The sequence below is a fragment of the Oreochromis niloticus genome, linkage group LG17, assembly GCF_001858045.2.
Source record: "Oreochromis niloticus isolate F11D_XX linkage group LG17, O_niloticus_UMD_NMBU, whole genome shotgun sequence".
Classification (NCBI taxonomy): Eukaryota; Metazoa; Chordata; class Actinopteri; order Cichliformes; family Cichlidae; genus Oreochromis; species Oreochromis niloticus.
The window spans coordinates 32,134,144-32,159,445 of record NC_031981.2 but is presented as its reverse complement, the minus strand read 5'-3'; the positions used below and the strand labels follow the sequence as shown (position 1 = coordinate 32,159,445).

Here is a 25,302-nt window from a genome sequence, read left to right as displayed (position 1 = left end):
AGCGTTCACCCTCCAGTGGGTGTGTTTATATTATGCTAACAAAGGTGTGTTGCTAGCACATCGCGTAGCACATCATTATATACCAGCTAGTCCAACTTCAGTAACCCTACAAACGTCACTGCTGTTTAGTTTTCTGTTTTCATTTATGTTGGAAGTGATAGCAGAGCTGTACGTTTTAGTTTTTCAGAAATCCCTCAGTCACAACATTTTGTATTATGTTTAGGTGGAACCTAGCGAGCTAACTTCCTGCTAACTTGCTAACTAACGCTGTTAAATTTCATAAATTCTGTTTTCATGGATGCCTGGTTGTTAAACTTAATTGTTACACTTGGTAGAGCAGTGAGACTGATCATTTGATTAAAGATGAAAGAATTTAGACAGTTTTTAACTCTCAGTGATGCTGCAGTGTTCATTTGACTTTTGGACCTGAAGCAGATATTGGACCCGGAAACGGCAAATGACATCAGACTTAAAGACCGGATAGTTGGAAATCTTAAAAGATGTTTTTTTTTGCATATATAGCCTCTTAAACCAATATTTGGCATATCTCAGCACAGTATGCAGTGCATACAAAAACAAATCTGAGGAAGCTGATGATGGTCAAAAGAAGATGTGGTGGGCCTCAAAAACTACAGCAATCTACAGCAGATGACCAAAAAAAAAAGCAAAGATAAAATGGAACAAAAAGGAATCTAACATCCAAAGAAGAGCTTTGAATGTCCTTAAAGAATCCTGGAGAACTGTTTCTGAAAACTATTTAGAGACATTACAATAAAGCTTGCCTAAGAGAGTTCAAGCTTTGTTGAACAATAAAGATAGTCATACCTAATATTGACTTGTTGACTTGTTTTATAGCTGGTATTTCCTTATATGTTTGCACATTTCAGTAAATCACTGCATATATTTCTGATTTTCCTACCAAAATGAGGGTGGCTCAAGACTTCATGCGCATTCATTTGATGTGATTTGTGTTTTTCAGCAGCAAGGAGATATCTGTGTGATTCATGTCAAAAGTTGATTTATTTATTTATTTTTTATGGATTTAAAAGTTTGTACATGGCTATTCATGCTTTATTATTGCCCATGACCAGTGTCCTGAGGAAACCTTTAGTTTTGTTGCTTTAAACATCTGAAGCCATCTTAATGTACAGACAGTGGAACTTCTTGAACGACTACTTTGGTACCTGAACTTGGCTAAATTGAAATGCTGATATTGTATGTCTGTTATACCTATCACACAAGATTCCCAAAAAGTTCCAGAGAAGGAGAAAATAATCCGTAGAATAAAGTGAAAAGTTTCACCAGTAATTTAAAATGTTTAGTTGATAATTGAAGCTCTCAAACATCAGCATGCTTTAGACCAGGGGTGGGCAATTCCAGGCCTCGAGGGCCTGCAGGCTTTAGATATCACCTTCGGTCAACACCCCTGAATCACATGAAGGTTTGTTACCAGGCCTCTGGAGAACTTCAGGACATGTTGAGGAGCTAATTTAGCCATTTAAATCAGCTGTGTTGGTTCAAGGACACATCTAAAACCTGCAGGACACCGGCCCTCGAGGCCTGGAGTTGCCCACCCCTGCTTTAGACAGTACAGCCACAGTAGTCACAGTACAGAAACAACAACCAAAAATGTCTGATAAGAGAGATTCTTGGCAAGGGGAAGTACACCAAATGCAAGATAACCCTGCAGAACTGCTTGTATTTGGAGATTTTATTGAAGATGATTGAAAAAGAGAGGAGAATTCTACAGTGAGACTGCACTGTCTCTAGATGGTACACTACATTTCTGTCAATATACAGTACAGCTGTGTTTGTATGTGCTGGTATCTGAGCTAACCTACTCTGTCTCTAATTATAATCATACGTTCGACACAGCCTTTGTCTCCATAACAGACCTCACAATGACTCATACTTTATTTCCATGGTAACAAGCATCCCCATTATTGGATGTCATTTGCATTGCTTGGACAGACAAATTGACACACAGACAGGCTGCCTCTGTTGCTGCTCTCTCATTGGTTAAATGTACTTCACTACCAATGGAAATTTAAATTTTACTTTGCTTAGCAATAATAACAGTTCAATTGTGAAAATGGAGTTTAAAAAAGGAAGAGTGATATACAAGTTTGTACCATATTGAGGGGCCAGTGGCTGGGGTCATGTACCATAAAATCTTGGTAGAGCACCTCCTTCCCTCAGCCTGAACATGGGTCGTGGATGGATCTTCCACCATGACAGTGTCCCAAGACATACAATCAAGCCACCAAATGAGTGGCTAGAGAAGAAGCACATTAAGGTCATGGAGTGGCCTAGCCAGTCATCAGACATCAGTACTATAGAAAATCTGTGGAGGAAGCTAAAGCTTCAAGTTGCCAAGCAGCAGCCAAGAAACCCAAAGGATTTGGGCCAAAAATGGCTCCTGAGATGAGTTCAAACCCAGTGACCACCAACAACAAGCAGCTTTACCATGTGCTTACCAACAAGGGTTTCTCCACCAAGTTCTAAGTCATGTTTTGCTTGGGGATAAAATACTTATTTCATTCAATGACACACCAATCTAGTGATAACTAGATTGGTGATTTTCTCTCTCTCTCCATGAAAATGAAACTATCATAAAAATCAGAGACTCTTCATTTCTTCGTAAGTTAGCCAACCTACAAATTAAGCAAAGAATCAAATAATTATTTCCCCCACTATAATCTTCATTAATAGTTTTGCATTATGGATTTAATGTATCCTTCATGTGATACATTTTTAAAATATAGCAAGAAAGAGTCTTCAAAATATGTTTGTTTGTGTGGAGCAGTAGACTCCATGAACTCATGAACTATTTAAATATATTAATTTAAGTAACAACAGCACAGAAAATCAGAGGCACATTGTACAATTTGGCTCAAAGTTGAACTTAACTGACATTTGCAATTTTTATATAAAGCTGGCGATGGAAAGAAGAGCCCCCCATGGTCTAATAGCATAATATAAAGCCTGAAAAACAGATGATATGGCAACTTGGACCACAATTACATTCATAGCATTTAGATAAACTATGTTTACATGTATTGTGGCTGGATAATCAGGGTCTGTATGCTCAATAACAGAAAAAAATATTATATCCTAAGAAGTATGCAAACAGAAGGCTCATGAAAGAAATCAAAAGCTACAGGAGCAGAAAAAAACATCAGTATTTATAACCCTTCATTTCAGTCTTTACCAAAGACTGCTGTTGTCTTCCATCAGTGCCACAACACTCACTTTGTTATACCAGAGATCTGACAAAACACCATCCCAGCATTGTCACATTGAGAATTTATGCGCAGCCTAAATGATTGTGTTAATGGAGATAAAAGATCCACTATGTTTTTTTAAGTGACAACTGAAATAGCATTTTGAGTTAGAGCAAACACAAAGCGTACCATAGATCTGTGTCATTCAGGGGGTTTTAAAATAATGTATGATATTAAAATTGTAATTTTTTTTATATCAGTATTTTATTTTATTGAATATAATACATTAGTTGTGTTTTTTATTGTAATTGTGGCATTTTTCATACACATATAGAAGTCTCCGTGTAATACAGGGAAGGTTGCAATGTGGAAAGGAAACAGTTTTACTTTATCATTGTTGGGTTTTTTCTTCATTTTTTGTTTTTAATCCACTTTCAGGACTTGAGTATGACAAATGAGATTACTAAATAGGCAAATATTAGCAGCTTGTTATACAAACAAATTGTTATTTAAAACATAAGAACACAGTATATGAATGATGTGTCATGTAAAGATAGTGTATATACTTTTAAATGCTGATAAAATAAGCTAACAACAGTAATTATTTTTGTCATTTTTGCTAATTAAAGCCAAGATAATGGCTTCAGCTGCTTTTGTGTGCCTTGGTCTGACATTTTTTAAACACTTTTTCAAAAACTTCTAAGAATGTGGGCGATAAATCTGCAATTTTTATCACTAATTTAAAACATTGTGTTGTGGTATACATGTCCATCCCTGCTTGATTCATTCTCTCTACAGCGCACGCTGGCGCAGGCTTGATAATTTGGTACTATGAGGCGTCCTGGTTTAAATGTGGCCACTGTCATCTTTGACTTTGAGGGTCCAACTGTGGACTCTTGGACTGAAATCTGCTGGAAACTCCTGGTCATATCCAGTGATCAGATTCTCGCATGAAAGCCTTGTCATTTAAAAAAAGATCCAAGAGGTCCTAACATTATTTCTAGGGAGCGATATAAAAATAGCAGCTCAAGGTGATCCTGAAATGCATGAGATGATGACACTGAAGGGGAAATTAGCAAAAGTTCAGCTTTAAAAAATAACATTTGTATTTGTTGATTCTCCAAACTTTTTGAATTAATTAGAGCATGACTGTCATGTTTCAGCCAGCATCCTCTTATTTTTGTGCCCATAGAGCATGAGCATTGCTGTGGTCTATGGAGAGCATGTATATTATAGACTTCTGTTCAATAAGCTAGCTGATTTCCTGTTGGTCCTCTGATAATTTGTGTTTGTGTGGCTCAGAATAAGGGATCCTCAGTGCTTTATGCGCCAATATGAGCTGTAGTGGAACGATATGACCATGACACTAAAATTGTTTCCCAACACTGCCCCCGGAGGTTGCGTTTGGCAGGTGTAGAGGTATGTCTTAGTGAAAAATTAGCTACTTCACTTCAAAAACCATTTTCTTTTTTTCTGTTCACATAGGAAAACTGTATGAAGACGACACAAGAAGAATCAGCTTTGACAGACAGACGGGGAGCTTAACAAAAACCGAGAAACAGCTCAACAGAATGACAAACACAAACATGTTCAGCAGAGTGTGGTACCCGTAAAGCCTTGTGGAGACCCACTGGGTGGAGTTATAAGGAGGCAGAGATGAAGCTGACCAACCACAGGCCGTCACCCGGGGATATAAGCTCCACCCACCACTAATATCCAGGGTGACTGATAGACAGACCAACACCTCTTGCAGCGGCACCTGAAACATCATTAGCCCACAGTACAGGTTGGTAATTGCATTTGTCAGTGCAGCAGCTTTTCATCTTTGTCCTTGATTGGTTGGAGAGGAGGAGCACACAGGTTGCTTAGGCAACTCTAAAAGAGAAGCAGCCGGTGGATGACATTTGTTTTGTCACATGAGCTATTGTATTGTCATCAGAACTTTTAAACAAAGACCATGATGTACAGCGACTTCCAACCAAGTCAAGTTGGAGGCATATCATTGTTAAGGTCTATAATCAAGAATGCCTTCATGAATATACATTCAGAGGGTTTACAGGAAGGTGCAAACCTCTGGTTACACTCAAGAACATGAAGGCCAGATTACACTTCGCCAGAAAACATCTAAAGCAGGCTGCCCAGCTTCTCAAAAATCTCTAGACTAATGAAACAGAGATAAAGTTTGTACCAGAAAGATGGGAAGAGAAAAGTACAGAGAAGGGAAGAAACATGATCTGAAGCATACCAGATCATCTGCCAAATTTCATGGAGGCAATGTTATGACACAGCCTGCCAGTGGAAACAGGCCACCCTGTACCCTTAGCTCAGATTCAACCCAAGTTTCTGAAGGCAAAGAAATGAGATAAAACACTTTCCGGTTACTGAAGATAAAACTAAATGCAGAAAGACCCACAAAGAAGCAGCAAATGAAGGTGGCTGCAGTGAAGGCCTAGCAGAGCATCTACAGGGAGGCAACAGCATTTGGTGATGTCCATGGCTTCTAGACTTCTTGTATCAAAAATAATTCCTATATTTAAAATTACGTCCAATAACTTTGTCTAAATTTAAAAATGGGGGACTTGGGCAAAAATAGCTGTAATCCCTGAGCAGTTAAAGCAAAACTGCAAAAACTGTATTCATTTAAGGAACAATTAAACACAATAAAACTAATGAGTGCACTTAAAGTTGTAAAGTATACTTTTTTTTAGCTGTTGTTGCTGTTATTAAGAAACAACACAATAGGTGACATATATGTTTTGCACGTAACCCTTAGTAGGTTTACACTAAAACATAAAGAGTTCATGATTCTCCAAATTTCGACGTTCATTTCAATGACACGACAGCTGCCATTTAATGACGAACAAAATATCTGGATTATGTTACACATCTGATGAACAGACCTTTCAGTCAACTGCTTAGATAGCTAAATAAGCCTCAGTTAAACAATTGGGATTGGTGCAGCTTAATGGATTCCTGACTCCCAACAACATATTAAAAACAGAGTAAACCATTAAAATGTGACCTTTGTATCATGATACCCCCCTTGATTCTGTGTGTGTGTGTATTTCTCAGTGGGTGTTTGTGTGGGTGTACAAGGGCCAACCTAAAGTTGAAGTTTCATTGTGTTTTTCTCCCTGTGACTTTCCTTTCTCTTCTTCTTCTTCTTGTCTCTGTCACTCCCTCTCCCTGTATTTTCTCTCTATCTGCTGTTGCCATGGGAACCCTGCCCACTAATCCCTGTTCACTGAATCAAGAAATGGAGGGTGTAGTTTTACTGGGGTGGTCCTATCAGAATCACTAGATGGCATCTCAGACCCATCTATCAACCCTGATCTAGGTGCTCATTGCAGTTTTGGAGATGTCAGCCACATGTTTAATCTGCACACAAAGAGAAATGTAAAAAGGTCAGTTTGGAGTTTCTGGAACTTTTACAATTTGTTGGTGGACAGAAGCCAAATACAAGAATGTGTGCTTAAGTCAGATTAATGTTTCACCAGCTATATCAGGCTTACCAAAGTTTCAGCAGCTTCATGCATTGATTGAGTGGCATCAGTCTTCGCGTCTCACTCTTCAAATGACACAGATTGATTTTACTTCTCAAAATGGCAACATAGCCCTTTACAAAAAAAAAAAAAAAAAAAATTGACTATAATGGGGGAGTGGACAGGGCAGTGAGTGTCAGGCAAGAGTTAAACATGCTAAATGTAACAGAAAAATTAACACAAAAGCAAAGGGGGGCAGTCATTTGTGCACAGCTTTCCACAATACTTCAATCAGGTTGAGGTCTGGGCTTTGACTGGACCGTTGTATCACCTAAGTTCTTTTGTTTTTTCAGCCATTCTGTTTTAGATATGCTGCTGTGCTTGGGATCATTGTCCTGTTTTATGATCCAAGTTTGGCCAAGCTTTAGCTGGCCTCATATCTGACTCGAGAGTACTTTGGTATAAAGATGAGTTCATGGTCAACTCAGTGACTGCAAGGTGCCCAGAACCTGTGGCTGCAAAATAAGCCTAAATCATCACCACCGTGACAGTTGGTATTAAATGTTTGTGCTGATATGCTGTGTTTGGTTTTCATCGCCAAACTTTGTTTCTGTCTTTCCAAAATGCCTTGTTCCAGAAGTATTTGTGGTTTGTTCTGATGCAACTTTGCAAGAGAAGATGCTTTCTCCGGGCAAAGCTTCCAAACAAGCCATACCTGTTCAGCGCTTTTATAATAGTACCATCATGACTGTTAACTTTTAACATGCTGAATGAGCCCTGTAAAGTCTCAGATGTAGTTTGGGGTTTTTTCAGGTTCTCTGACCATTCCATGGTTAGGTGTGAATTTCTGGGAATATCAGTAACCAACAATTGCATTAATTGCTTATGTCTTTCCTCCTTGGAAATGTGTTAAACACACACTCAATGCTCCAGAAAAGCAAACTGCCGTAACTTATTTTTATAGAGCTGCTCACATTTGCTGCTGATCAATTAATCAAGTCCTTTTGATTATCATCACCTTCCCATGGAACAGTAAGGCTGTACTTACTTTTCATACGCACTAGTGCAATGTTTTGTTTGTTTTTTATTCAATACATAATGGCATAGTGTAATATGGCAGGATTGGTAGTTCAGCCAAGGTTTCATTTACCTAATTTTAAGACCCACTAAGGACCAGATTAGATTATGTCCTGCTGCATAAATTCTTAGAATTTAAAGAATGCATACTTTCCTTTAACAATGACTATATGTGTTGTATTTAGAGCTACATGATAGTCATTACAAATGCCGTCTGAGCTCTGAGATATAATTGTGCATACATGTTAAATCCACATATGACTTGATGGCAATGCCCATGAAGGCAATCTCTTGACCGTCTGAAGGCATTTTTTCATGCAAACTCAAATATATTTCTTGGTTTGAACTTTATTAGTTATTCCCTGCTACCTTGATAGTCTTGGAGTCACTGAGGTGGTGTAGTAACCACATCTCATTCGTTCTCTATCTCCTCCCGGCTGGAGGTTTCTTCCTGTTAAAAGGGAATTTTTCCTTCCCAGTGTTGCCAGGTGCTTCCTCAAAGGGCGTCATCCCCCTAAATTCAATAAGCTTAACTGAGAGAAGTAGTTGCTACAGAAAACCTTCTCTTTTTAGCTTATTTCACTCTCAAAAGGATTTTCCAACATTTAGTGATTCTCAAGAAATGTTTGAGTCATCAGTCAAATAACATTCAAAAAACATACTTGTCAAAGTCAAGAAGCGAAATCCTGCAGAGAGGAGTGCGATTAAAGGTGTGTAAATAACCTTTATATCAACTGTGCTTTAACCAGCCTGCTACAGCTGCAGGCTATGATATAATTAACTGCATCATGGCTGGGTTTTTTTGGGGGGGGGGTTTCAAAAGTGTACACAAACACACTCCTGTGTTATCCCTTGAGAACTACGTTTTTTCTTGCCGAGTCCCCAACAGACTCAGTGGGGGACTCACTGACATGACTGAGCTGTAATTAATACAGAGAGAAGGGTGTACTTTGTGTACCATGATACACATGCAAAAATTTTAATAATTTAGATGAGACTGTTTCTGGGTTTGATATGAAGATGTGTGCATGCAAAATGATCTTAGCAGCACTTCTGTTTGTATTTTTCTAATCTGTGATTTGAAATGGCTCCCTTTATTTGCAACACATGCCATAATTTGGATGGTAGCGCAACAGAGAACAGTTGGGCAAGTCCACAGTTATTGAAGCAGTTGCAAATGAATCCCGTGAGACTGAATCTTCAGGCTGAGCTGAACTGAACTGAGTTAATGGCTTTTGTGAACAACTCCTGCGTGACTCACTCCTGGGGCCACATTACAGGAATATCCGAATGAGAAAATCCTTTCTTGATCCCACTTAAGAAAGCAATTTAGAGTTTCTCCGAGACAGAAGGAGTGTTGCTGAATGCAACGTCAATCAAGCTGTAATGTAACAATCGGCAAATCGCCCTCAATCTGCTGCAGAGGCACAAAATAATTTGATGTGATAGCGCGATTCATGACTGACTGTGCTTCGAATATAGCAACAAAAAAAAATACTGTGCATGGGCTTGTGTGTGCCAACAGATGAGCTGCTCTGAAAAGACAAGTCATGATTTGCTTCATTATTTTAAAGCTCATAAAGATGCGAGTATGAGAGGTTACTCATCATTATGATAGCTATCCTTAATAGATTTTTTGCAGTGTGTGATGCTAAAGGGCTGTTTAATTTAGAATAAATTCATTTAAACATTTCAGGAAGCTCACATTTGAATCGATTGATTTATTGCAGCAGCATAATTTTGCATCAAAGCTCCAAAAGCACATATACATACAGTGGATATCCAAACAGAACTTATAGGTCAGGGGTGGGCAAGTCCAGGCCTCGAGGGCCGGTGTCCTGCAGGTTTTAGATATCACCCTGGGTCAACACACCTGAATCACATGATTAGTTCGAGAACTTCAGGACATCTCCAAAAGTTGAATCTGTTCATCTGGACGTAGCGTTTTGTGGGAGAAACGTTTCGTCACTCGTCCAAGTGACTTCTTCAGTCTCAGCTGACTGCAGGTTTCCCCAAACCTTATAAACAGTACATTTATACATTTATAAGGTTTGGGGAAACCTGCAGTCAGCTGAGACTGAAGAAGTCACTTGGACGAGTGACGAAACGTTTCTCCCACAAAACGCTACGTCCAGATGAACAGATTCAACTTTTGGAGATTTACTTTCCTGGATGATTGAGAATGCATCAAGACGAAACTTCAGGACATGTTGAGGAGCTCATTTAGCCATTTGAATCAGCTGTGTTGGATCAAGGACACATCTAAAACCTGCAAGACACCGGCCTTCGAGGCCTGGACCTGCCCACCCCTGCTATAGGTGGATACTGGCAGTGATTAGAGCACAGGTGTCAAACTGCAGGTTTTAGATTTGCCCTTGATCCAACACAGCTGATTTAAATGGCTAAATTACCTCCTCAACATGTTTTGAAGTTTTCCAGAAGCCTGGTAATGAACTAATCATTTGATTCAGGTGTGTTGACCCAGGCACGATCTGATATCGTCGTGTTGGTGTTGTTCCCAGATCATCATACTAAATGTTGTTCCAGGATCAACATTGCAAGTGACCAATCAGAATGTTGTGACGTCATACTTTTGCGACTTCGGGAAAAACCGCCGTAAAACAAAAAACCGTACTTAAGCTGCGAGAAACCGCCTCTGTCCACCGATCAACGGACCCTGACTCTAACCCTAACCCTTTAATAAACGGTAAGCAGAACTGATATTGTCCTTGCAACATTGGAATTTCATAAATGCACAAATGGCTTGGCACGCAAAAGAATAATGTCACAACAATGTGATTGGTCACTTGCAATGTTGAACCTGGAACAACATTTTCATGATGATCTGGGAACAACACCAACACGACAATATCAGATCATCCGTTGACCCAGGGTGAGATCTAAAACCTGCAGGACACCGGCCCTCGAGGCCTGGAGTTCGACACCCCTGGATTAGAGGGTTGAAGGCAATACTGTATATATAAACTATGACTTCACCCATTGGTTTTGGGCTCTGCATTTCAGTATATGGCTCTATTAGTGCCATATACTATATTGATTTAGTTTTTTCTTTGGAGTTAGAAGTGGCCATATTTGGAAAAGAGGATGGCGTTCTAAGTTCTAAGCCAGGGGTGGGCAATCTCAGTCCACGAGGGCCGGTGTCCCTGCAGGTTTTAGATGTGTCCTCGAACCAACACAGCTGATTTAAATGGCTAAATTAGCTCCTCAACATGTCCTGAAGTTCTCCAGAGGCCTGGTAACGAACTAATCATGTGATTCAGGTGTGTTGACCCAAGGTGAGATCTAAAACCTGCAGGGACACCGGCCCTCGTGGACTGAGATTGCCCACCCCTGTTCTAAGCTATGTTTGGCTACTAAGATACAAAAATCTTCTTGGATAGGCTGAACCTCACATTCCATAAAAAGTACTCCAAAAGCCCTCAGTACTTTGGAGATGTCCCCTTTCAGTGGTTCAAACATGTGGTCATGAGATATCCACTCGTCCAGTATCCAAAAAAACGTACAACTGTTGTACGAAGGGGGAAATTGCCTAAAGAGAGCAATGTGTTTTTCATACTAGGTTTTGTTGCGTAGTCGCACATTTTAATATGTGATTCTATATGAAAAAAACAAAACATTTTTTGAGCCACCCTCAAGTGGCTGTTATATGAACTGCAACTTCTGGTGCCTGGCTTAATTTTTCAGCACTTGAGGTTGCCACTTGGCAGCGATGCAGGGCCGCAGCAGCGCTGACACATCAGAGGGTGAGATGGGAAAAATTGCAGCTTAAATAGACTGCCAAATTGGCAGGATGTGTTCGGTGTATCACGTGGAGAGAATGAGGCACGTTTGTGTGTGTGACGCAGTGTCGCCGGCCTTTACTAGCTTGCATGCGTCACTCCAAGTAATATGAGCATAGATATATCACTCTTTCCTTACAGCGACACAGGTTAATTGCACAGCATAGTGACATGAAACACTGCAGGTGTTCATGTGTGTTAAAGGGCAACACTTACAGCAGCACAACTCATATGGCCGTGATTCGACTGAGGCAAGAACATGCTTAAGGCGTAGCCACTGTTATCACACTATGATTAAGATAATGTGATCATGCACTTAGCCTGAGCATTATCACATTAACATATTGTTGCTGCTGAGTAACATGAGAAAACACTTGCAGGGCTGGGCTCAGAAGAGAGCTATGCAGGTGAATAAATAATCAGCTGTAGAGATGTCCTTGAATATAAATTAGAGTGAGAGAGTGAAAAGGAATCACGGCTACCTTCTAAACATGGATCATTTCGGGAATTCCCTCTTTGGCTAAAGTGTGGGGAGTTGGAGCCATTTGGAAAGCTCCCTACTGGAAGTTTTTCTTTTTTTGGTCCACATATATTTGGGAGTTTGGCCAGATTCATTTTTAGAGAGTTTTATGAGCATCAGTGAAGAAAAAAATAGAGTCCTGCCAGTGACTTAAAATGTAGAATATCAACCATAATCACTTAGTTTGCTTAAGTTATTATAACATCAGTTTGCAAGAAGTCAAAGAAAATAGCCATAAAATAAAGATAGCTAATTTAATGTGCATGTCTCCTGACGGTCCAGACTCTTTTTTTTAAACGGCATTTCAACAACACAGGGTCGTTTATCTCCACAGGTATTTTTCAAACCACTTTTTCAAACCACTTTGTCGCTTTTTTCTGAGATTTTTTAGATTAAGCTGGGCCAGTTGTTCTCGAAGTGTTCCCAGAACTCCTGGAACTATTGCTAAGGGTTCTGCAAATAATTACAGTATACCATAAATTAGCAAATTATGATGCATTAACAAAAATTGCACTCAGTACTGTTTATCATTCGTGGCATTGGAGCACACACTTTGTGTCTGTTGAGCCAATTCAGTTTCTGATATGACCCCAACATTGTTCTTTTAGTAAAAATGATGGTAAGCAGCTGCTTTATCAGTGTTAGGATGATAAGGAGTCCTTGGTTATCTTTCTTGTCCGTAACGTTTCACCTGGCCAAGTTTAAAAACCACAACCAAGTTATTTATGACGAAATAATTTTGTCATGGGTTTTATCCGGGTTTTTAACATGATTTAATGCGTTGTGTCTTGTTCTATTTTATCTGAACAAGCCCCTAGAAAAGGCAGCGATCACTGTCGGCCTCTCTCGGTTTTTATTACAACTATTCATCAACAGCATGTTTTAAAGCTCATTTATTAAAACCTTACGATGTAATATACTGCCGCCCATGCAGCAGTATATTAAATACTAACCTCGTATTGTGGGTTGATTGTCTCAGTTGTTCTCCTGACTGGAGTTTGGTGCGTTTTCAACATCCTGCCATGCGATTACATTTGTCCCTGACCATCGGGAACCCTCACGTTAACTTTTATCAAGCGGAAAAAGTTAGCGTTCGTCCTCCAGCTTCACTGTGTTTATGTTATGCTAACATAGCTGTGTTGCTATCGATCACGTAGCACATCATTATATACCAGCTAGTCCAACTTCAGTAACCCTACAAACGTCACTGCTGTTTAGTTTTCTGTCTTCATTTATGTTGGAAGTGATAGCAGAGCTGTACGTTTGAATTTTTCAGAAATCCCACAGTCAGAACATGCTATTTTATGTTTAGGTGGAAACTAGCGAGCTAACACTCTGCTAACTTCTAACTCTGTTAAATTTCACGAATTCTGTTTTCATGGATGTCTGGATGTTAAACTTAATTGTTACACCTGGTAGACCAGGACACTGATCATTTTATGAAAGATGAAAGAATTTAGATAGTTTTTAACTGTCAGTGATGCTGCAGTGTTCATTTGACTTTGGTACCTGAAGAGGAGTTGGGACCTGGAAGCGGCTAATGGACGTCAGACTTAAAGACCGGATAAACAGTTGTATTGATTTAAGTAGGAGTGTGTCTGTTCCACTAGACATGCGTGAGAACAACTTTAAAAAAAGCGAGGCTCAAAGGAACCTCTTGCGTAGACACAGTGTAGCACTTGCCTTAGTTGTTGCATGGTTACATAAGAATATATAGGTACATAGGGAGCTGTTAAATTATTTAGATTTGTAGTTTAGTACAGGAAATTTATTGTCATAAAATAAAAGTCTTGTCATTACATCTGGCCAATAAATTCGCCCTGTTACCTCATGAAGTGGTGACCTGTGACACTTTTAAACTACTGTTACTGATATTTATTAGACTGACTTGGAGTCTATCTTGTCATTTAACTCTCGAAAGAAAGCAAATGTGCTCATTTCCTTTCATCTCCAGCTATCCTGTTTTGATCTGGTCAGCACATCGCATTATTGTTGTATTATTATTATCACAGTCTAAAGTCTAGAAATCAATGCATTCATCCATCCGTCTTCATCTGTTTGTTTGCTCCTCAGCTGTCTTCGCTTCCTATCCTCAGGTATCCTTTCCTTCCTCTGCGATGGCAGGAATGGTCGCCATAGAAACAGAGAGCCTATGGTGAAGTGAGAGAAAGACTGAGGAATAAAAGAAAGACAAGCAATGCGAAAAGGAAGGGTGGGCCAACTTTAAGGTCTGCACTTCATCCATCTTTGCCTCGCAGCAGTTCCCTACTCTTTCTGTTTTTTTGGAACTTCTCCTGAAGCTTTCATCTGTTACTTCTATCCATCCCCCCCAGCTTTGTTTCTAATCCTTCATCTGTCCCTCTGAGTCCTGGAGTTAAGAGCCACTTATACCTCTTGGGTCTGACAAACACAGTTTATGATACACACAACTCTAATGTGTGCTTTCCATGCAGCAAGACCACCCCACCTTGATCATAAACAGGGGAGGATAGATTCTCGCTTGAGGTAAAAAAAAAAAAAAAAAAAAAAAAAAAAAAAACTGTAAAAAGTGCTTGTTAGCTGCAGCATTTACTTGATGCTGTAGTTGCTCTGAGCTGATTTAAAGTGACAAATCAAAGTGCAGCACTTGTGTCTCCTGAGTGGAAGGCTGCCTCATCATTAGATGGCTTTCGCTCGGCACGTTTCTTAAAATAAATGCTGTCAGTTTAAGGTCATTGTAAACTAAAATAACTACAGCGATGGAGGCTTTAAGAGACTCATACCAAAAAAAACTGTCTAAATGGTAAAATGCTTATGCCCCTGTGTGGAGGAACCTATGTGCTGGCGAGGGAAAAGAGTATGTATTTATGTGTGTGTGTGTGTGTGTGTGTGTCTGTGTGTTTCACTGTTTTAATCTCATTCATATATTCATCAGCAAGCAGAATGCTGACGCAAGTGAGAAGGAGAGGAGGCATGGAGAGAGTGAGAGGCAGAAAGTGTGAGATAAAGTGCGAGGAGGAGAAACAAATCCAGAAATTCATCGTCCATCTAGCTAACTATCCAGCGCTAATGTGACTCTGTTTTTTGATGTACGCATTAAACATACAGAAGGCAGATGAATAGCAGAGGAACCAGCAGAAAGAAAAACATAACAAAGGTGAAGTATTCCAGAAACATGTAGACATACAGAAAAGAGCTTCTCTTCTGTTTACAACAAATCCCTTTAACTGAATCTGGTCAGTGCGAGAGACATTTTTTGACAAAAGTCCAATTAAGTCCTCAGATGCAGACCTAAATAACATTGTTAGCACAAACAGACAGATTCGCTTCAGCTTGAAGGCTTACATCTGTGGGCCTCCTTCTCTCTGTTGTGTCTAACTCTGTTTGCTCTGTGCTGACAATGTGAAAAAACACAATGGAGAAAGTGCAAAAAATCACTAAACAGATAATAGGAAAACAAGGAAATTAGTGAAGAAACGGTGGCTATGAAACAGAAGCAGACTGCAAAATGATAGCACAATGACAGGATGAGTTCCTGATCTTTGACTGTGATCGTGTCTGTCATTAACCACAGTCCATCAGGACCCTGTCCAACCACTGGACAGCTGGCTGACTCTGACAGCCAAACAGGTGTGACATGTTTCTCAGACTAGAAAATGGCAATTATACTAGTAAATGATGACATGCTGGATTGCAGTAAAAATGCCAGAGAGAGGCAAAAGGCAAAATATCATAGTTAAATGATAAACACGCTCATATTTGAGTGACAAAGCCTACGATGACATGAACAAAGTAGACGGTCATGTGAAGTAGTTATCCATACATAGACTGTAATGAAAAGATGGATGAAGCTGGGTAAACGCTGTCAGTCTGTCTAGTAGCCCACAGGAGGCAAGTCCCTGCTTTCTTGATGAATTTGTGGGCTCCGGTTTCAGATGTTACTGAGTTCAGCGTAATGTACATGATCTAAAATATGGGCATTGTTACGAGTTAGAAAGCGTTCCCGCAAATAAGATTTTTGTGTCATAAATTTTTTTGTGTTCAGTTAAACTCATGTCTCTCGGCTCTATGGATCACTGATATCAATCTCAGACAGCTGTCATAATTAGTTTGGAAGGGGATGAGTCCAATAAAATGAAAACTACTTAAGAAGGATGTTCCACATCATTAAGCATGCCACAGGTTTCAAGCAATATAGGAAAGAAAAAGGATCTGTGCTGCAGATATGCGTTAAATAGTGTAATACCTTGGAAGAGGTCTGAAAACGTTAGGTATTATATGAAAACTTAGGTGTGATCATCGTACTGTGAAGAAACTTGTGGCTGAGTCAGAGCACAGACAGGTTCGTGCAGACTAAGGCATAAAGATGAAGGTTTCTGCCAGACAAATTCATCAGATTCAGAGAACAGCTGCTAAAATGCCATTACAAAGCAGCAAGCAGGTAATTGAAGCTGCTGGTAGTCCCGAAAACCTCAGGCTCTAGGATCCTCCAGAGGCTTGCAGTTGTGCATAAACCTACCATTTTGGCCACCACCTAACCAATACTCACAAGCAGGAATGTTTACAGTAGGGCCAGAAATACATCAAGAGTAATTTTCAAGCAGTCTTATTTACTGAGGAATGCTGTGCAACCCTGGATGGTCCTGGTGGATGGAGAAGTGTATGGTTGGTGGATTGCCACCATGTCCCAACAAGGCTGCTACATCAGCAAGAAGGTGGAGGAGTCATGTTTTGGGCAAAAGCAAAAGATCTGAGGGTGGGGAAGCAGTTCACATCACAAAAGCAGCTGTGGGAGGTTATTCTGACATCTTACAAAGACATTCAGGCAGAAACTCTCCAAAAACTCAGAAGTTCAATGGTTTCAGTAAATATGACCTTCTAATGCTGCAAATTCAACAAATGACCATTTTCAGTTCTTTACAACTAATAAAATGTTTTGAAACTCTGTTGTGCATAATAATTTGGATTAGTGTATTTTGAGGTTTTTTTTAAATTTTTTTGCAAAACCACAGCTATCATTGGGAGGTTTGTTCAATAAAATTTGAATTGTGCTCTAACGGTTGATGACTTGAAAAGTATACTGACTGTCATCTGAATCGACTATGAAGGAAAGTCAGCGACAAAAATCCTTTGCATAATAATTTGGAAAGCAGTGTATATCAGGCTTGCTCATCGCATCTGTTTTCAAAACACCAAGACAGCCATCAGTAGGGATGGGTATCGAAACCCAGTTCTTGTTGAGAACCGGTTCCCACTGTTTCAATTCCTTGGAATTGTTTGCCATTTTTGCAAACGATTCCCTTATCGATTCCAGTCGCCCCGAATGACGTCACCACGTTGCGGAGCGTCATTTACCTGGCAGGGCGCCTAGGCGGCTCAAACGCTCAAAAGTTTGGTTATACTTTACGAGAACGGATGACAACGGGGCAACTTGCAATACTTGCAAAGTAGATATTTCATTTAAAGGAGGAAACACTACGAATATGCAAAAGCATTTGCTCACAAAACACGCGATAACCTTAAATGAAATGAATGTCGTGTTTTTAATTCCGCTCCGGACTCGTGAATCCTAACCCAGCAGCAGCGGTAACGTTTGCACGTCCTCTCCTGTTAATACAGCAGGTAAATAATCAGCTAACAGTGCATATTATGTTAGCGCGATCTGCCTTATTACAAAACCTGCCGTTACTGTGCATTTAGGTGACCATGATGAGAGAGACAGAGTCTGGCTGGCTCACATGCTGGCAGTTCTCGCTGCAGTCTACCGGTAGCGTCTCCTTTCAGGCCAGGATAGACGAATGTCACCGAGCAGTGACTAAGTTTGTGGTCAAAGGCTTGCACCCATTTGCCACAGCAGATGCCCCCGATTTTCGGTAAGTGAATGTGTTTAATTGTAGGGAGTGACATTACTGGATATTCTTGTGTAATTGCTACAGAATACTTTATGTTATACTTTGTTATTGCTACAGAAGAATATTTATTTTATTATTTTACATTTACAATTTTTTTTCCTGGGGACCCTGTGACACCCCATTGAAGAGCCGTAGGCTGTGGATCTCTTAAGATCTCACTGTTGGGTTTGTAAGGCCATGTTACTCCTAAATTTCTATCTTGTTCAAAGAGAAGATATAAAACAAAGTTCTAAGCTAATCGACCTTAGTGTTCTCCTTTTTTAAAAAGAATCGATAAGAGAATCGATAAAGAATCGAATCGTGAAAATCTTATCAATACTCATCCCTAGCCATTAGTGTTGGATATACTGTACTATGTGACTGACAATAAGTGTGCAGTAACCCTCGGTGCCACAGTCAGCTTCACGTCATGTTTGTGATTTCTGGTTTCAATAATGGTGACAGGAAAACTACTTAGCATGAGGCTTAAAAACAGGACTTCAATAATAAATGGGTGTCATAATTGTGGCCATCTTTAATATACAGTCTGCGGGACTATCACTTTTTAACCATGAATTCAGTATATTTGGAGAGGAGGTTGGAGTGCTTAATTATCAGTTAAAACTTGCAACACTTGTGAGTTTGATTAGCAAGCTCTAACAATGGACTGAATGAGTTCATTACACAAACTCAATTACTTTTTAGTACTAAATGACTTACAGATAAAATTCTTGAATTTAACTCATCAACAATGGAGCAAAGACTTCTTGGACAGGATGTTAGGACATTACTTCACAGCAAGCCACATCATTTGTCATGTAATTGCATAGATAATGCTCCAAAAGGCACCAGCGCTACAGAAACAGATATATTTAAAGAATCACTTGCCAGTCTGATCAGAAATGCTTAAAAGATTTGCTGATTTTTTTTCTTCCACTGTTGCCGAATTCTCCCATGGATTTCACTTCAGGACCCTTTGAGTGCCACGTCTTTCTCTTATATTGCCTCTGCTTCTGCTTCAAGCCTCAGTTCAGGATCTGTATTTTCAGGAAGTGTTGCTTTGGCATCATTTTAGAGCCACAAAAGCTGCTGATTGTGCAGAGCAGCTATTCTCAAGAGCGCTGCGGCTCGCTTAGAAACCAGATAATCCTATGGGGCAAACCCAATTTTAAATCTTCACTCCAATCAAAATACAAGAGAAAGTGATGCATTATTACTTGAACATTTTCTGACAACACAGGGCATTTGGCTAACTGCTAACGCTACCCAGTCATATGCAAACTGTCAAGGCCAATGCTTGACCACCTTGCCAGTGAGACACAAATTTCAATGCAAGATCAGTAAATTTAGGTGCTGCAAGAAGGTTTTAGTGGGCAGGGATTTGGTTGGGGTAGATGGATGTGTCAAAGAAAGACTGGACCTAAAAACCCCTTCCTCATTTATACTTAAAATAATAATCATGCACTTTTATTTGCTTTTATTTAGCACTTTTTGCCTTTAATTGCATAAAATAAAAATAAAGATCTCTCTACATAGCTCCAACCTGAAGAACTACAGAATTTCCTGCATGTGTTCCATGTCTAATAAAAAAAGCAAGCTTGAAAAGAGTATTACAGCCACCCATGAGAGGAGCAGTGAAGAGGAGTACAGATCTGGAACCGAGTTACTACACCCACCTGCAGCTCAGTGTTGGAAAGACTGGAGCTGCCATCCTCTGTCACCATACAGCATGAGGAGGTGGAGACTGCAGACTCGGATGCTCTCATCCGTCAGTGTGTGCACTCAGCTGTTCCACATGTTGGTTGCAAGCAGTGCACCATTTTTCCTTATACAGTTCTGTGAGGAGTCAAAGCTGCTCCCAGAGGCTTCACCAAGTCTCTGATATCGGACCGCGGGTGCTTTCAAACTTGGAGAGTTTGTTTCCACAGCACTGCTCTGGCTAATCGCTGCTCACTTTTTATGACCTTTGCAGTGAAGAGGCGGATGAGATGAATGTCAGCTTGAAGGCTACCCGCAGAACTAAATGACAACAAGCCAGCAAACGCAATTTTGAGTTCAATACTGAAGAGTCCTTGTAGTCAAGAAAAGTTAAACTCACACGGCTCCCATACTCATAATTCTTCTAGTTACCTCTGTAGTTCCACTACTTAAAACACTTGTTTTAATCCTTAATCATCCTAAACACAAGAATCAAGTTGCCACGCTTTACTGCACTGCAGTTACCTAGCAACACCCATTCACAAAATGCCATATATGGCATAATGCAGTAGAGAGAGACTGAGTGTACTCTCAGATTCAGAAAGCCAGGCAGAGTGAAAGGACATTAAAGAGATGTGGCTTTTTGGAGGGTAAATAACAAACAAGGAAATAAGCTCTAAAAGTTCTACATGTGAGAGGTTAAAGCTGGCATTTGTGCACTGATTCTTGCAAGGACGTCTAATCTGCACAGCACGCCACATGTCGTTCAACCTTCATTCTTGCAAACTGTCACAGTCAGTAAATGTAAGTCCTATTGCTCCTCTGGAATGCTACACTATATGACTGTACGACACCACAAACTATTTTCTGCTTCTCCTGCCTGTCCTGTAATCCCGTGTATTCCCCCGTCTTCTCCGTCTCTCCACTGTTAGTGAGTCGTTCAGCCTGCTGGTCAGCCAGCCAATCAATTAGTCATCTCAGTGGGAACAGACTAAAACTTGGTCTCATCCCACACGTAATACCTAACAGATCTTAAGGCTTACAATAGAGACAGAAATGGGCACTGTGCACAAGGCAGCAAAGAAAAAAAACTGTGATTGATAAAACAGTGTTTCCATAGAAACCCTGGATATTTCATATTGACAGTAAGAACACATTGCTTTTTTTTCTCCTCTCTCTGCTCTAATCAATTTCTGTTGTATTCTTAGATCATTTTGGCATCAGACCGCCTGATTGTGTTGTCCTTATCATGCAGATCCTGTGTGTAATCATTTCGGTCCTGATTAAATGTCTTTAAATGAACAAATTAAGCATTTCCTGAGTCTGCGGTGAGATGATCCTGGGTGCTACTGTTACAAGATTTGTTGCTACATTCAAGGATTTTTCTGACATTTTTCAAATAAATAAATGTACCTTCCATTACATAGAGAGGTTGTAAAATGTTGGCTTTCTAAGTAGTTTGATTTGAATACTGCTGCATGTGTAATGTGTGTCATATTATGGGTAGGTTTCTTTCTAATGGGGTCAAAAAGGAAATACCAAAAATGTAAATTATTAAACATTACGGTGAAGACGTCAGCCTCCAGGAAATTAAAATAAGTCACTTTTATGTTCTTGGAAATTCACACATACACGACTGTGTGAGTGTGTGCGTACATGTGCGTGCGTGTGAGGCACTGCAGATTGGAGTTGTTACTCTCCATGAATCACATTGCATTAAGACTTCTCATCACCTATTCATAAGCCTGTGAGATAAAGAGCTCTTGAGAAATTCACCTGCAAGGACCATCATACTGTTGATGAGTGTGTGCCATGTACTTTTTACAGTTTGCAGAACAGCAAACTGTGGGTAGTTTGTGGTTTACCTGTAAGACGGTAATTACTTATTGACTTGCTTCCACAAACTAAGAAAATGTGTTATTTGTAGAACAAAGCAGAGCATTCCTGAATTGTTGCTTTTTAAAACCATAAACCACAGAAAAATGCGCAGAAATGGTTTAAAGATCTGTTTGTAATAACGTTGGTAAGTCTCCCCTCCCATTATTAAAATTTGCTTCATGCACCACAATTTGGTTTCTGGTCATGGAGTATATAGCCAAAAGCAGAGATATAGACCTGAACATTTCAGGTTCAGTCATGGACTAGCCTTCCAAAGCATAGTCGAGTGAGGGACAAATGCAGATTTACAGGTGTGGGGCTAAGGCAGACCTCTTCTTATCATATGTTTGCTTTAGAATTTGAGAGTGACAGCAATGTATGTAGTATTATTAGCAGTATTAGATATCTGTTTGTGTTTTTAGTAGTATGGAATATATACTTATCTATGGGGCATAACATTTTTAAGAAGGGACTAGATTTGTCTCCTGCTGCTGGAGACTTCTGCCTGTGCTTGGGCTTTGTCCTAGAAATGATGTATCTGACCCAGATATCCTCAATCACAGTTTCTCTGAAATCCAAACCTCACAATGTCACGCAAAGTCTTTTTTTTCTTTTCTATTTTTTTCCCAGTGAATTTGGTTAAATATCTCCCTTCTGGCTCAAACTGTATTTGTGTTGCTTGGCAACATTAACTTAGCGACTGTCTTAACAGGAAGCAACTATGGAGGCTTCAGCGATTTAATGACCCAAGTCTTCTCGCTGGCTCTGCGCGAGGCTGTTCGTTCACAGCATGGCATCCTGCTACCTGCAGGGTCCCATCACATGCTCATATTGTCTCTCTGGGATGCAGTTATGTGTTTGCATGTTGAACAAACTCATTTTCTCAAGTTGCTTATGAGTATGGTTCTAATAGCACAATTAGCTTAATGGTTATCTATTGAGGCACACGTTTATATCACTACATTTACCAAGACTGTTATTACCCACAATCCTAACCTCAGCCAGCATAAATTATGTTAAAAAAACAAATTGTATGCTTTGCTTAAAACCTGCACCGTAACTGATTTTTACTCATTTGAGCAGTATTATGATGTGGTACATATAATAAGATACTGTATTATGTGTACACAATACACATAATACAGTATTGTAAAAGGCAAAGTGGCAAAAGTTCACAACTGTAATTTTTCTTTGCTGTAAATGCATCAGAAAACTGTAACGTTACTTTGTAACTGAAAAACAGTTCTCATACCGCAATACTATACATTTAAAATACAATAATAATGCTGTAAATGACAAGAAGTAACAATGTGTAAACTGAAAACATTAATAAGTAGTAAAGGTATAAATGAAAATACAGTAGTGACTGGTCTATAGGCCTGGTGAATAAGAAAATGTTACCATGATGTAAATGAAAATGCAGTAATAATGCTGCGAGCAGTTTAACAGTAAATTCCCGGCTTCCAGTTGCCAGGAATTTACTGTCAAATTTAGAGCACCCACTGTCACCTTGACTCAAAACTGTGACCTTAAAGTAAGATAACTGGTACTCTCAAGGATTGAAACACAAACTGATCCTTATAAAGATGTAACAGTCCACAGTTTTGTAGATATGACCCAGCGCTGCAATAAGAAATCCATGTCCACTTTGTATAATTCATTAGAGCCAGAGTTTGGACACCACTGATAAATCTACTGTATCAACAGAGCTGGGAATCCTGCCATTGTGTTATTATGGGCACCATTGTGTTATTTGTGGATAGCACTCCTAGAATAAACTCAAGGTGTTTAAGGAGCTGCAATCTGGTGCCAAAAATAGGCAAGCTCTCTAAATGTACAGCTTTGTGACCTATGTTTATAGCAGATGCGTGCGTGGCTTTCTAAACCAGGGTGGCCCAAAATAACCCCTGTGGGCAAAATCAGCTGAATCCAAAGTGCCTGAAATAGGACCTGTGGGCAAAAATTGGCTCTCATAGACTGAGTTTGGCCCACCAAAGTGTTACACTGGGTGCAAAATGCAGCATCTCTCATTTATTTTCTTTAAAACTGACATTTCCTCTGAGTTATTTGAAAGCAAGCTTTCTGTAACCTTTCCAAATAACCCTTTGTGAAAACTTGGGTCTAAAATGACTTTTAAATGTTACAGTAAAAATATATATCCAGAGATGCCACTTCAGGTTTTTGACTGCAGTGTTTTATCTTTTACAGTTTTAAAACATTTTGTCTGCAACTGAAGGATGCTTTTCTTGTATTTGCAAACTACAGAGAAGTTCATGTACTCCCTTTTTTTTCTCCTGTTTTAGAAAGTCGGGCTGACATTAAGTAAAAATAAAAAACTGTTAAGAAGACGAATTATATAAAGGGATGCCTATAGGAAGGACTTCCTTGTATGAAGTATCTGACCTTAAGTGGTTTATTTATCCACCTTTTTTGGCTGGAGCTGCTTGACTAGCTTAGCCGCCAGTCTGTGACCATCTGGTAACCACCGGAAAAATGTGTATTCCCTGACTGGATGGTCAGCGTTTGCTGAAGGTTGCTGGCAGTCACTGTGAAACTGATTGCTAGAGCTCCATGCATCTACGCCCGGCGACTGCTCTAGTAACCCTAGTAACAGTGACCCAGGTTACTAGGGCCTCAGAGGTTGCTAGGGAAAAATGTGCGTTTTGAAATGTGTTGGTTTCCTCATCACCGAAGCAATCAAAAAGGACATTTCTGATGCATCTCTTTGGTGACTGATTTCACTTGGTTAAAGCCAGCAACTACTACCAAATGGTGGGGAATCCCAATTTTCCTCTAGTCACCGGAGGTTGCCAGAAGGCTGACAGCTGGTCTATAGGCCTATGTGACTGTGTGAGGTCTTAACTGGACGCTATATACATCCAAAAGTCTTGATAATGTCCTCTTTTATGATCCAGCATGCAGACTGTCAAGATCTACCCCCAGTTTGTGTGATTGATGTCATCCTTCCTCAGGTTTTTGTCTCAGTAGGCCAATTTGTTTTCTTGTGGCCACCATAAACTCAAACATCCTCAACAAGGTGCCACATACTTACTGGACATAGCCTCCTCTAACTTCTCTGTTTTACTGCACATTATTATTCTTCACAGCAACATGGAAGGAAGTCCCTTTGTGTTAAAACAGAGGGACAGATGTGAGGTCAAAGAGATACTTGATACCCAGCTGATGGGCACCCGCCTTGAACAACTTTGGGTGGTTTTAAAACACTTCTCACCTTGTTTTGTAGAGATGGTCAGCACAGTACATTTAAGATATTATTGCCATCTGGCAGCTAAGCAGTATGATCTTGATGTTCCTATTGACAGCTGGACTTGTAAGCAGTGATCTTCACTCCTCTCCAGCGCTCCCATTCTCTATGAAGAAATGGAGCTTGTGTCTCCATCTTACCAATCTCTTTTGTCTGGAGCAAGTATTAACGTCATTTTTTTAAAAGGGAAAAAACCCAAATCATTTCCAGGATGGAACAGCTCACAATGATCACAAGCAATAACTGAAAAAAAGAAATAAAAAAGAAACACGCAGATGAAATAAATGGAAAAATATGAAAATGAATAGAAGCAACTGCAGCAGGCTGCACATACTGTACAGTTAGTGCATGTACACATTTTGTATTATCCATTTTTCATCTGGAGCTTTTTTAGTTTGCTTTGTTCATTTGCTTTTGTAATTGGCTATGTATCCACACCTGATTTTGTTTATAGAGTAGAGAAATTTGAGAGTTGTTATATCATTTTA

The 25,302-nt window shown here is 39.7% G+C and overlaps 1 protein-coding gene across 1 annotated transcript in view; it reads left to right on the top strand.

The window, feature by feature from the left end:
• Positions 1–25,302, top strand: part of lrrc7 (leucine rich repeat containing 7) — a 132,889-nt gene that overhangs the window by 22,444 nt on the left and 85,143 nt on the right. The window contains exon 2 of the mRNA XM_025899795.1: positions 4,710–5,010. The gene's annotated coding sequence lies outside the window, so the exon portion shown is untranslated. The remainder of the gene's footprint in view (positions 1–4,709; positions 5,011–25,302) is intronic.